We start from the raw sequence: 14,331 nt of genomic DNA on the forward strand, positions 1-14,331 counted from the left end.
CCAGCCTTCCTTACTCCTTCACTTCTTTCCAAAACTTCCTATTCTCTTCGTATGAACAACCTAATCCCTCACCCCACCTCTGGTCAGCCGCCCTCTTTTCCTCACTTACCTTGTGCTTTACTTCCACATTTTTCTCTCTATCTTTTTCATACTTCTCTACACTTACTCCGCAGCCATTCTTCAAAAGCTCTTTTTCTCTTCCACTTTTACCTTCACTCCTCCATTCACTGCCCTTCCTCAAGCTGCCTCCAACAAACTTCTTGCCACACACATCACTTGCATTCCCAACGAAATTTTCTTTTACTAACTTCCACTCCTCCTCCTAAATTACCAGTTTGTTACTTTCACTTCGTCATATGCCATTTTCAACCTTTCTTGATATTTACTTTTTATCCCCGATTTTACCAGCTCTTCAACCCTCACTAGCTCCCTTTTGCATCCACCTACTCTATTCCCCCACTCTTTTGCTACAACTAATTTTCCTTCCACCAAAAAATTATCAGACATACCGTTAGCCATACCCCTAAACACATGCACGTCTTTCAATCTTCCAAACATTCTTTTAGTTATCAACACAATCTGTTAACGCCCTTTCTACCACTCTTCCATTTGCCACGCTAACCCATGTATACTTGTTTTTATCTTTCTTTTTGAAAAGCTAGAACTTATCACCATCTCTTGCTCAACACACATATCTACTAGTCTCTCACCACTCTCTTTTTCACCTGATACGCCATACTTCCCAATGACACCTACCTCTCCAGAGCCCACTCTAGCATTTAAGTCACCCATGACAACTACATAATTCCTTTTACCTAGTCCTTCTACACACCTAGTTAATTCATTCCAGAATTTATTCCGGTCTTCTTCACTTTTCTCACAACCTGGCCCATACGCACTGACAAAAGCCCAACATTCTCTACCCAACCTAACCCTTACCCACATTAACCTAGATGATATCTCCTTCCATTCCACTACTTTACCTGTCATCCATTCACTCAGCAATAAAGCCACACCCTCTCTTGCTCTTCCCCTTTCAATCCCAGACACACTACCAGACATTTCACCAAACATCACTTCACCCTTCCCTTTCATCTTTGTCTCACACAAGGCCAATATATCCATCTTTCTATTTCTAAACATACTTCCAATCTCACATCTTTTACTCTATCGTACTACATCCACGCACATTCAAACACCCCAAAACTAGAGTGCGGGGAGCAGTCACTCTCCCCCCAGCTCCACCTCTTTGATGATGTCTCACAGGATTGTAAATACAGGAGAGGCGGGTTCCCAGCCCCTCGTCCCGCCCTTTTAGTCGCCTTTTACGACACGCAGGGATACGTTGGCTTTATTCTAGTGTAGAGTAAATAATTTACTAATGTATTTCATATGTGGATGGAAGAGGCGAGTTCCTCTCATGTTATGTGAATTACGTAAGACTTTCATAATTAATTTCACTCTTCATTCAAGTCAGTATATGTAAATTTACGTTATTTTCAAGAATTAACTTTTTATATCATGTATTTTTGTTACAAAGTCTCATGTAATCTGTTTAAGAGTGCTATATAATCTGTACGAGATATGAACAAGGGATAATGTCAATGTTTTTTTACATCTTTGAGGTATTGTGCAATGTGAGAAAATTAGCAATTTTTTATTTGCCATGTGTTTTGGAAGGTTCTTGAAAACCCCAGGGCTAGATTTTATCTTTTTTTTTTTTATTTCCGAGAACGGTGGGTGGGCGAAGCAGGAGAGAGAGAGAGTTGCCATGTAGCAAGGTTGATTCTCCTTTTCAATACATGATAGTTGACACCTCTGGCATCACTAAAATTCAGCCCCAAGTCACTAGAATAATCTAATAGAATATTCTAGAAGTTACTAAGTTCATATATAAGCGTCCCAGGTCTGCATAGCAGCAGAAGAGAAACAGCCATCCTGTGAAAGAGCCAAAATTCTTTCTCTCTCTCTAGTACCTATAGTGATTCTGTGCCCCAACGTAAATCGTGTGTTGAAACAATACGAAAGACGTTAGAGGTGATTTTAAATTTGTGTTGTACTGAGTGTTGGCATTGTATAAATCTTTGTAACTGGCCTAGTGAGATTTATGAGAATACGTGAAATTAGTAAGTGTTAAAATATGATTGTGATTCTCAGTATTGATTCTTTGTAATTATTTGATTTCAGCCTTACCGCCTGACAGCAGCGAATGCCAACGTCGGTCGTTCCCTTACCATAATGTAAACAACCACACCCCATATGGCGAGACGAAACTGTAGAGTGTTGTTCTGTCACCCGTACCTTGTAACCTCAGTTGGATATTAAAACATAATGAGTGTGAAGGTGTTTTTGTTAATCCGACTCAATAAGGTAGATAGAAAGTTTGAGAAAGAATATGAATTAAAGGAAGAGAAATATCACACACAACTAAAAATCAAACTTTAACAGGTTATGGGCCCAGGATACACCTAGAGTGCCAACAGTGAAACAAATCTCGTAAAAAGAGGGGAAAATTTTGGAAGTAGAACAACACTGTGTACAATACTGTGAAAGGACTGAACTACAAAGGTGCTGTGATACAGCAAGGTACACAAAATGGCGGGTGAAAACAGAGAAAGAAAAAGGCATGAAATTTTGAATGAATCAAATTATTTCCATTAGTCCAAGAGAAATGAAGCCGCTCTCACTCGAGAGGTGGTGGGAATGTATAGATCCAGGATATACCGATGATCAAGATGACTGTATGCAAATACAACTTCAAAGAAATAATGATGCACTGTTATATTACACAACGAGTGGATAATTTAGATCAGGACAATATCATTGAATGCACCAAAACAAAAGAAGCATGTGATACTTAAAGCGATATACACACAAATATGGATACATTTCAAATTGTTAATGTGCTTGAAAAAATGTGTAGTTGTAGAAAAACTGAAGAAATGTCAATGAGGGAATATATAGTGTATGTAATCAGATTGGCCAGGAATGTAAATGCATCTTTAGGGAAAAATTAGCTCAATTTGGAGACTGAATAGTAGATGTGTTTGTGTTGAGAGGTCTTAAACATATTCCCAAATATCAAATTCGGTTAATGTCCAGTTCTCAAAATTTGAAGATCTGAATATCAAAACTGTAAAGTCAGTGCTGCTGCTTTTCGAGTAGAACTTTTTATTTTATAAAACGAACTTCAGGAGAGATTCAAGAATTTAAGCACAAGTTATAAAAGAGAAGAAGGCGCGAGAGGCTGTAAGAGAGAGGACAAAAGATTTTTCTGTTATGCTTGTAGCCAGCCTGGACATATAGCAAGATACTGTCCAAAATTTGAAAAAAAGAAGAGATAGTGAAGAAAGAAGAGACAAAGAAGACAATACGGAAAACAGCCAAAATAAAAGAAGCAGGAAAAGAATATTGGGGAAAAAAGCACAATATAACAGTGATAAAGACTGAATCTGAAGAAGAGGAGCTATCAGGAAATGTTGCCAAAACCAGAACAGGTACAAAGGCAATTGTTACCGTAATTGAAAATGAAAGTGAAAGGACGGAAAAAGTGAATGCTATTGTGAACAGGTCATCAGTGAAAGATGATGATTCCAAATTAATAAGGAACTTGGTTTCTGGTGCTAGTGATCACAAGGCACCTCATGAAGACATACTTGTTGATTTTTCCAGTAGCATCACAGGCAATGTAAAATGGGGCGATGGCAAAAAGTCTTCAGTTCTAGGCAGGGGAAAAGTGATTATGAAAATGAAAGACCAGTATGGTGGATATGAGTTAAAATTACTAGAAGTATACTATACCCCAAATCTAGATCAAAACCTGATGTCTGAAAGAAAATTCGATGGAAAGGGTTTTAAGTTAGTTTCCTAAAAACGTGTCAAACAAGTGAAAGATGTAAAAGCATTTCTGAAAGGATACTGGAATAATGCAGTGAAGATGTATCAGAGCAAAGTCAAGAAAATTTTGCAAGGAAATGAAAAAAATTTTAAGAAGAATGAAGATATAGAAATCGCATGAAATAGAGCAACGATAAATTTGTGGCACAGAAGATTGGGACATGTACTATCCTTAATCGAAGTTTGTGAAGCAAAAGGAAAACTTGAATACTGCACAACATGCATGGAAGGTAAGTCCAAAAATAAGCCAATGCCTGCAAGTGAATCAAGAAGTAGGGAAGTACTGGAAATAGTACATAATGATGTTTGACAGATTCCTGAACCATCCTGGAATGCTCGTGGAAGCCACTACTTTGCCATCGTTTTGGACGACCTTTCAAGGTACAATGAAATTGCTGCAATGAAGAAGAAAAGTGAGACGGTGAATAAATTCAAGGAATACATGGCCAAGGCCGAGAGGAAACACAACAGACTTTTACAATGCCTCCACACTGATGATGGGGGAGAGTATGTCAGCAAGGAATTCTCGGTTTTTCTTACAAAGAAGGGAATAAAAAGAGAGACGGCTGACAATCCCGTTCTCTCCTCAGGAAAATGGAAGTCTGAACGCCTAAATCGGAGTTTGCTGGCCATAGCAAGATGCATGATAATAGAGTCTGGAGTACCTCACAAATTCAGGACGGAAGCCATTCTTCACGCAAATTACATCAAGAATAGAACAATGTCAAAGCCCATAAACAAAATTCCATTTGTGCTGTGGAATGAAAGAAACCTCGAATGTGACGACCTGAAATTGATCAGTGTTTGGTTGTGAACCTTGGGCTAAGCTAAGCGAGACTTCAAAGCTAGAAGTTCGAGCAGAAAGATGTGTTTACAACAAAACCGGCTTTGAGTAATTTTTCTATTGACAACTTATCTATCTAGCCTATAATCCCTGCTGGGTAATAAAAAGAAATGTTTTAGGGATGGACTGGAGATCAAATAAACTATACACAAAATTTTGGAAGTATAATAATCCATTAAGTTAAACCTAACTAATCACAATAAATTTAAATCTAGAAATAATTTGTATTTTTCCTGACTATTTCTCCACATCGCTAGATCGCCGTTCGCTTGCTTGCTGTTTGCTCTAGAATCAGCAGCCACTTCCAACATCTAGGGTTTAACCCTATATACTTTGCCTTCCAAGGTAAACCTCTAGAACGATCCGTATTGTTGGAGACCCTTCATTGGAGCATGGGCTTCCCCAGAGTCTCTCTTCAAAGACCTCTCTACTTTCTTGAGTTTATGCTACTTTGGTAGCCCTCCCTTTAGAAGTTTTAGGAGCTGCTCTCTTTAGAGAGTACTCTCATCTAGATGACATAGATCATCTCCTCAACTTCTCTCTTGTGCTCTCACTACTTCGGTTGCCCCCCCCCCCCCCCCCACGTAGAGTTGAAGTAGTTTAACGCAGTTTTCCTTCTGGGAACCTAACCCAGCACCCTCCATCGCCAACTAGGATAATGCACAAGGGCTAACCTTGTGGCTTAATGTCCCTCGTCCTTTGGGTTTTCGTTTCTTACAAACAAGGTTTCTTTGGTTCCCGAAGTTTTCATCTCCTACGAAATTGGAAGAACCCGCATTCATGTAACCAGGTTTCTTTATTATTCCGGCACATTCACGTACGTTCATCCCTCATGAACGCACGTTCTTCACCTGCACTTCGTTCCTAAAACAGAAGGGCTTTCGAGCCAGGTGACTCAAGGACCAGGTTGCTGCTTCGTATACTTCCACCTCCCTTGTTTTCACGTATAGTATAGAACTTCCTCGCGAGCTGACTTTGCTTGGATAGGAACTGCACTAGTTAGGCAGTCTCCTGCAGCAAATCAGATCTTGGATGTGGTTGTGGAGGCAAATCCCTTGAATCGTTTCCTCCGCCTGCATTAGGAGGCACAACCCCATGGGGTTACCACTCCCCCAATTCTCTCCTTTTTAGAGAATTGAATTCAGTGCTGTCTAACCCGACAGCTGTAGCAACTTTATTGCCAGAATTTGGGTCATCCCAGGGATGGGTGACTTACTAGAATACCAGTGGTTGTCGGGGTCTTGTGTACTCCCGGTCTTCGTCGGTCTGTAAGCCCTCGGACCCTTGTGTGAGCACCTTCAACTTCCATCCGTGAAATCCTCTCCCCGGAGAAACACTTTTGCCCAACCCTTCACGAGACTCAATCTTGTTTGTGAACTCGAACAATGACTCTCTTCCATAACCAGAGCTCTCCCTTTGGCTGGAGTTTTTCGAAAGAAATATCTTTCTTACTTATCCTAGAGTGAGGTTTTTCCGGTAATGGGAAAACCCCTCCTACGAGCTCTAAATACTCTACTATTGTTTTTTGCCAAGGACAAAGAGTCCACATCCAAGCTACAAGAGATACTCTCTTGTCTCTTTCATCATCATTTAGGAGATGGGAAGCAGTCTCTCTTTCATCGTGATCGGAACATCCAGTCTCATGGGAAGATGCGGCTTGTCAAGATACCTCTGAAGTCTCCAGTTTTAGCCTCTCCTCGTTAAACGAATTCAACTTTTAAACCCTGTCATGCGAGGAGAAGGTCTTCCGATCAAGCAATTACCCCATAGTTTCCTGTACATGATCAACTACTAGAACTAATACTCCTAGTCCCCCCTTTTTTTGGACATCCGTCTTCAGCCTGTCATCTCAGGGAATGGTGCTTCAATTTAGCTAAGCACCAAGGGTTTTCACAAGGTTTTTTTTCCTAAGGTCAACCTTCCCCTTCAGGTTAGGCCTCATCTCTGAAGACTTTGATCGACAGGCTGATCCTAACAGTCTCAAACTCCTCCGAGACATCTCCTCAAGTTTATCACGATCTGAGGATTGGAGTAATCTCAGGAGAGACCTTACTGCATATGGATATCTATTGACTTGGTCATCAGCCTGCAGAAACTTTCGGAGGTTCAACAAGACTGCATCAGTCTCCGTAGAATCCAACCTCTTCATGAACAGCCAGATCACAGGTCCTTTGACACCAGGTATTTTCCTTTCCTCTGGTTCTCTACGATATCTGAGTAAGAGACTGTCCTGATAAGGAGGTTGCCAGATGAGAATCTCATATAGGGAGTCAATCTCCTCAGTTTTCCTGGATTTGACATTTCCTATGGAATCATCAAAGAAAGGGGGGGGGGGGGAGGCCACATACGGTACCACACATCCTCAGGATGATGGTCAATGCACGAATGGTACCATCTCTTAATCTCCTAGAAAGGCATCTTCTTCCCTTGGGAAGATTTGCCTACGATGATGGCAGTGATTAGTGTTTTCCCGTTCACGGGAAACACTTCCTGCACCTAAATGGTCTCCCCTTCGGGGAATCCTGTCTGCAGGAATTGGGTTCGTCCATTCTCTGCCATTGCCCTTCAGAGCAGGCCTCGTCATCAGCAGTCTTGTCTCACTAGAAGACTCGTCTCACCTACTGACGTAGATCCTGAAAGATCCTACAGGTATTGGATTCATCCATTCCCCGCCCTTGATCTTCGGGAACAGGCCATCAGCCTCATCTAGCCAGAAAAGCTCATCTTCCCCAATAGAGTCATCTTGTCAGCAAGATTCATCTTGCCCAGAAGACTCGTCAAACCCAGTCGACTCATAAGCAACTACCGACGAAGATCCCGAGAGAACCCTCTCAGTGACTCTTAACAGCCACATGTGATCATCTTTCACAAAGCAGTATCTTGGCTGTGACTTCATGCCTTGAGACTATTCAGCTCCTCTCTCGGGGAGTGTCCTGCAATGAGTTGCAAAGAGAATGTCTGGATACCAGTTTAGATCTTCAGCTTTGGCCATCCAGGGTAAGTGGACTGTAAGTTGGTATCATGGATGGAGTATCCCTCCTCTCGATACTACTATGCCAGCATTAGGGGTGTTCCTTGGTTACAATTTGGAGGGAAGCTTCTCTTGGTCTTGGCAACGAAAGGCCACCGCTAGTTCTTGAGCCTCGCCTTCAGACCAAAAGGAATTAACCTTTCCTCCATTTTGTAATTGCCCCTCCGCATGCAGAGTTTGGCATTGCCCCTCCGCATACAGAGTTTTGAGCCTACGGACCCTTAGTCAAAAAGAAGACCTTGATCTAGGACTTCAAGCAGCAGATGTTTACCTAACCTTGATAACAGGTCTTCCGCTCAAGTTGTCTTCTGCCAAAAAAGTCGGCGAACCCCATGGGACGCCCTTAACATCTCTCATTCACTATGATGGGCCAAGTAATGCTTGACGTTTCTGGCAGTTCAGATCCCAGAATCCAAACCCTTCGGTCTCAGAGTACTTTATAGCATGACCAATGATCCAGATCAGCAGTTACAATGCCAAAGAGAAACTGGAGGCCCTTCTTCAAGAAAACTACAAGAGCTCGCTCCTGAGTGTCAGCACTCTTTGTCAGCTCGGGGACAGTCAAGAGAAGGATCACCGAGGGCATGTTCTCGTCTCGGATTCATAAGGTTATGGCCCGAGCATTGAATCCTTATCCTTCTCCTCATAGAAGAGACCGAAAGCTCATAACTTTAGGGCAGGAATATGCCCTAGCTTTTATGACACTACTCTTTGATGCAGGCCTTATCCTCGGGCATGTAGAAGTGTCAGATGACCTTCACCACCCACTTTCTGAAAGACGTGACCCACAGGAGACTCGATCATTTTTCTATATCAGCCCTGTGGTGGCTACACAACTGGTTTAGCACCTCAAGCCTCTTGATGGACAATTAGCAGGAGGTTGAGGGCATTGATTACCTATTTTTAGTCAGTGAATGACTAAGAATGACTGGCTCTTTCTTTTTCGTCATCCTCTCCTCTCTTGGGGAAACCGCATCCAGTGTCCTCTACAAAGCTGGCCTTAACCAGCTGCAGGTAAACCATTTTTCCCTTGTGTCAATACTGTACTGTTACGACCCCATACCCTATCGAGGGGAGTATTGGATATTTATTGGTGACTTCGGAAGAACTCTTTCCTTGATAGTCACATTGCTAGTATCACAAACTAACTGCTTGTGTAGGATGCAGACCATGCATAACAAGGTTTTAGTGAGGTGTAGGGATTCCACCTACTATGTGCTAACACACACACAGGGGAATCCCTGGGTCAAAACCAAAAAGACAGAGTGTCAAGGACTTCCACCCTCCTAATGGGTGTGTCAACCCCTATAAATAGCATTGGTTTGTTGTTTAGTTACAGAACAAATGATTGTAATTTGTAATTTTCCTTACGATACAATCTGTAGCTATTTATGCAGATTGGCCAGCACCAGTCCCCCTTGAAGTCCTACCTCCAAGTAAAGTGAGTAACAAGCACAGGTGTGGGAGTGAGATGTGTAGCTACGACCCCCAGCCCCTCCCTAATTAGCGGGTGGGTGGTTAACCCTCGCTAAAAGTCTAATGGCTCATCTTTCAGCTTCACTGAAAGTAATACCCCTATAAATGGCTACAGGTTTTTATTGTAAGAAAAAATGCAAATTACTTTCAAATACAGGTTCGACCATCGCGGATTCACCACTTCGCGGGTTTTTTTCATAACCCATATATATATACATATCGCGGATTTTCCGGAAATTTCGAAAATACCGCGATATCTGAAGACCCCAAATACGATATTTCGTTACCTGTAATTCCATTAATACTGTAATTAGTAATATATGCTCTTACTGATTGTTCATTGCATTACATATGACATATAATTCAGCACAGAAAGAAATAAAACACGAAAAGAGAATGTGATCATACGATAATTCAGTACTGTATACAGTACGTAGTAAAATTAAATCGAACATGAAACGCAAATCAGATGCAGTCATACCATATTAGAATGGTGTAAGGCTGCTGATGGCTACTACTGTACTACAAATGTAATGGATGTGCATCTTTTCCTTGAATCTTTTGTATGTATACGTACGTAGTACTGCATCCAATACTGTAATATTCTTTGTTGCAAAAATCACATCTCGAATAAGCGTACGAGAGAGAGAGAGAGAGAGAGAGAGAGAGAGAGAGAGAGACATATCCTACAACAAAACAAGCTTAAAATAGCGTACGTAAAGCTTTATTATTATTATTATTGTTATTATTATTATTGTTGTTGTTGTTGTTATTAAAATTATTATTATTATTATTATTATTATTATTATTATCATTATTTATTATTATTATTATTATTATTATTATTGTACAGTATACGTAGGGTACCTTGTACTTTGAATTGGTAACCTACGTAGAATATAAGACGGGTTGTGATTGGTTCAAGCGCTGATAGATGACGAATCAGAACTCAAGTTTTGTTATCTAGCCTGTGATTGGTGTTTTGCCCGCATCTCCAACCCGCAGCATCTACGTATTCGCGGTCACTTTGTCTCCCGCCGTATCGCTGTGTAGATGTTGTTAAGTTATTGTGGACTTTAATCTGTGCTGTGCGTGACTGTTTTAAGTTGAACTTTTTGTTGAACTTTCTGTTAAACCCTACTGTACAATGCCTCCCAAGCGTTCTGCTTCTACTAAGGCTGGTAGTGAGCCTAAACGCCACCGAAAAATGATGACGATTGCTGAGAAGGTGACACTTCTCGATATGTTGAAAGAAGGCAGAAGTTACGCGGCCGCAGACCTCGAAGACCTGACGAAATCGGCCAGTGAAGAAGACAGTGAAACACAGGAAGAGATCCAAGAAATTGTCAAAGAAACGGGCTTAACATTAGAACGGCTTGCCAAGCTCTGCAACCTTGCGAAGGAGTTGAGAGAATTGTCGCAAGAGTGGGACGAGGATATGGTTCGTTCTATGCAATTCTGCAACAAAATCGATGTAGACATGACTCCCTACAGGATGCTCTTAAAGCGAAAAAAGAAGCAGCGGCAGCAACTTCCGATCACAATGTTCTTCCAGCCTCGCAAAAAAGAGCCAGTTCCTCCTGCTACTATGCCCTCGGAAGAAATTGAAGAAGTGTCCCAGGAAGAAGTTGAAGAGGTGTCCCAGGAAAAGACACCTCCGTCTGAAGAGACGTAAAATACTATCATTGGCTGCACAGTAGAAGACATCATCAGCTTCATCATCATCATTTCTACTGTGCAGCAAATTCATCGCCATCGTCATTCAAGTTTTTCTTGAACTTCTTTCGTGGTGAGTACAGTAACAATCTTTATTTTTTACCTTAATATTCTAACATTTTAATATTTGTGCCTGTTTTAGTTTAGTACTACGTATATGCATTAAGTTAAAGGGAAGGTTTTAAAAGTCTGATGAGTATACATGTTGTAACCTATCATATTTTTTTTGTTTAAAATTTACATTTACGTACGTAAAACAATCTCTCTCTCTCTCTCTCTCTCTCTCTCTCTCTCTCTCTCTCTCTCTCTCTCTCTCTCTCTCTCTCTCTCTCTCTCGTAAATTGTTTTCCTGCTTTGCTACGTACAGTATGTACTGTATGATTTTATATAGATACGGTAAATGATATTTGTAATAACATATTTTCTAAAAGCTTTTACTATAAATATCATTATTTATCACTTTCATCATACGCGTTAAATGCCTTCTTTGTTTACTGAGCGTGGTTGTTTACTGAGCGTACTTTATGACGCCGTCATTTCAGGTGGCGTCATAAAGAAAAACATTTCATTTGGAAGTCCTAAGAAAAATTAAGTAAAAGATTGGTAATAACAAAATCAACATACTGTATAATCAATATAATCGATTCAAAAACTAACCTATACACAGATGTGTACACAAAATGCGTTTGTTTCTTCATTATGATCAGAGAAACGTAAACAAAACTTTGGTTGCCATTTTTTATCGTGTTTTTTTTCGTGTTTAGGAAACGCATGATATAAAGTCGCCTTTAATATTTGTGCCTGTTTTAGTTTAGGGAACTGTAGTACATGCATTAAGTGTTCTGTACATTAAAGGGTAGTTTGTTAACAGTACTATGTACAAGGGAAGGTTTTAAAAGTCTGAATATACATGTTAAATAAATAGGTAAATATGGTGTCACTACTTCGTGGATTTTCACCTATCGCGGTCGGGTCTGGAACCTATCTACCGCGATAAACAAGGGTTCACTGTATTTCATTTTTTATTGTTAGTGTGTGCAGCGTTTTTCGAGGGCCGAGAAACCTTCTCTTCAGTCTTTTCCCCCTGTAACGTTGAACAACCGTAGGTTGGTGACCTGCCCCACTTCTCTAAGTGCACCGGCCCGGCCTCTGCCTCAGGGGAGTCTTCTTTTCTCCTCCGTTCAGATGTTGACGTCACTCGCTCCCTGCGAGTTCTTCGAAAGGAAGACCTCTTCTCTGACAGCGTTCAGTCCTACGCCTCTCGGGGGTAACCTCTCCTGCCCGCGGGTTGGTTTTTTCCCTTGCAAGGGAAGAATTTTTTATTCTTTCTATTTTTTTCTTCAGCTTTCAGCCGACATTGAAGTGCGAAGTCAGTCGCTGCTTCTGTAGCTTATGCCTTATCTGTCTACGAGGTCCGCCTCTTGCCTCCCACAAGAAGGTTCTTAATTGGAATGCGCAGATGCCGTACCGAGGAGAATTTAATTATATGCAAGAAATGTAGTGCAAGTTCTGCCGCGCCATGAAAGAAGCTAGGCGCCAATCTTAGGTGTCTTTAGTTTCCTCCATTAACAATAGAACCACACCATCTTTTGTGTGGAGGAAAGCAAAAAAAATAGCAGGCAAATTCACCCCCAACCCGCCATCAGTGTTGGTTACCAGTATAACGGCAGTGAAGAACGTAAAATGCTAAATTTTGCAACAGAAAAGAAGGAAGCCTACAATAATCCTTTTTAAATATTTAACTTAGCCGGTGAATATATAAATTGCTGCTGCTCAGCGGCTCGACAGAAAACACACTCAAAAACTCGCGAGCGATCGCTATGAAGGTTGCGGGTGTGCCCACCAGCGCCAACTATCGGCCAGATACCACTCCTGCATGTAAACAAACCCTTCAATTCTTCTCTGTCGACCTTGACGACAAGACGTATCAATACTCGCTGTATAACCTGGAGTTTTCTCAACATATTTGGTGAAGTACTTCATTTTGGTTTGAGCTTTTGCAGTGCAGGTGTTTTTCCTCAACTTAAACTCTTGAACTCTTTATTGGACAGATTTAATTGTTGATGACTTGGATTGTTTTTTGGACTTTCTTTGACTAATTCAAAATGGCTGACCCTTCACAAGTACCTAGATTTTGTAAGTGTAATGCTAGGGACTGTAATAGGCGTCTTCCAAAGGCATCTCTCGACCCACATACTGTGTGTTCCAATTGTCGGGGTAAAACCTGTCAATTGGGAGATCGGTGTGAGGAATGCGTGGGCCTTTCGGAATTTGATTGGCTCGAATACGATAAGTATGCACGTAGGCTAGAGAGAGATAGGGTAAGGAGGAGTTCCTCTAGGTCAGTAGATTTTTCCTCTCCACATGCCCCTGAACCTAATCCTTCCCCTGTAGTGGTTGTACCTAACCCCCCTTCTGGCACTCAGGAACCATCTATGCAAGACATGTTACGTGCTATTCATGCCTTAGGGGAAAGAGTTGAAGCGTTAGCAACTGATCGTAATCAACTCATGGCTGACGTTAAAGAGCTTAAGTGTCAGAGTGCCACAGCGGAAAATAGTGGGAAAGTGATTAGTGCGCAAAGTGTTGTGAACAGTGTTGCGACCGAGGGTTCGTCTGTTCGTGCCTGTCGTTCACCTAGTCCGAGACCTCTTGCAAGCTCCCAAGCCCAGGGGAGAAGTAATGTCGTACGACTTATGGGTTCGAGAGGCCTTGATCAGCGAACAGACGTTCCCTCTATGGTATCAGGCGTATCTCACCAAGATCGCCCCTACCATAAGACGAGAGAGCCCATTTTCTCCTCGTCTTCCGAAGGCTTTTCGCATAAGAAACCGTGGAGCAAGGTTTCTAGGCCCCTTAAGCGAAAGTCGGTCCCTTCAGGACAGGTCCAGCGTCCTGGATGTAGTCATTGGGACAGTTCTGACCCGTTGCAGTCATCGGATGACTGCTCGCCGCCTAAGCAGCAACGTTACACAGGCTCAGAAAGTCTTGGTGTAGGCAAGGTTGTGCCGTCTCAGACGTTAACCCCGTCGTTTACCGCACCCATTCCCGTGGACCCTAAATGGGTTATACTGCAGGACATGCAGACTAAGCTCGCCTCCCTTATGGAAGACTATTCTGCCGATAAGGTTCACGTTGAGCCTAGCCGTTTATCTCATCGAGATCCTGGCCTTCAGCCGCCCAAACGAACCTTTGTGCGTCCTGTTGACGTTGGCGTAGCTAAGTCACGTCAGTCACGATATGTAGAGCCTCACTCGATGCGGTCTCGTGTTGATTTTCAGCCGCATTTGGACGTTAGGCCACTTACTAATGCTCCTGTTGACGTTCAGGACGTTCGCCAACCATCGGAGTTGACTTGTTTTGACGC

The 14,331-nt window shown here is 41.9% G+C and overlaps 1 long non-coding RNA gene across 1 annotated transcript in view; it reads left to right on the forward strand.

Moving 5' to 3' along the window:
• The window catches only part of LOC137647323 (uncharacterized), a 151,762-nt gene that overhangs the window by 10,572 nt on the left and 126,859 nt on the right, over positions 1-14,331 (forward strand). The gene's annotated exons all lie outside the window — the stretch shown is intronic.

The sequence above is a fragment of the Palaemon carinicauda genome, chromosome 9, assembly GCF_036898095.1.
Source record: "Palaemon carinicauda isolate YSFRI2023 chromosome 9, ASM3689809v2, whole genome shotgun sequence".
Classification (NCBI taxonomy): Eukaryota; Metazoa; Arthropoda; class Malacostraca; order Decapoda; family Palaemonidae; genus Palaemon; species Palaemon carinicauda.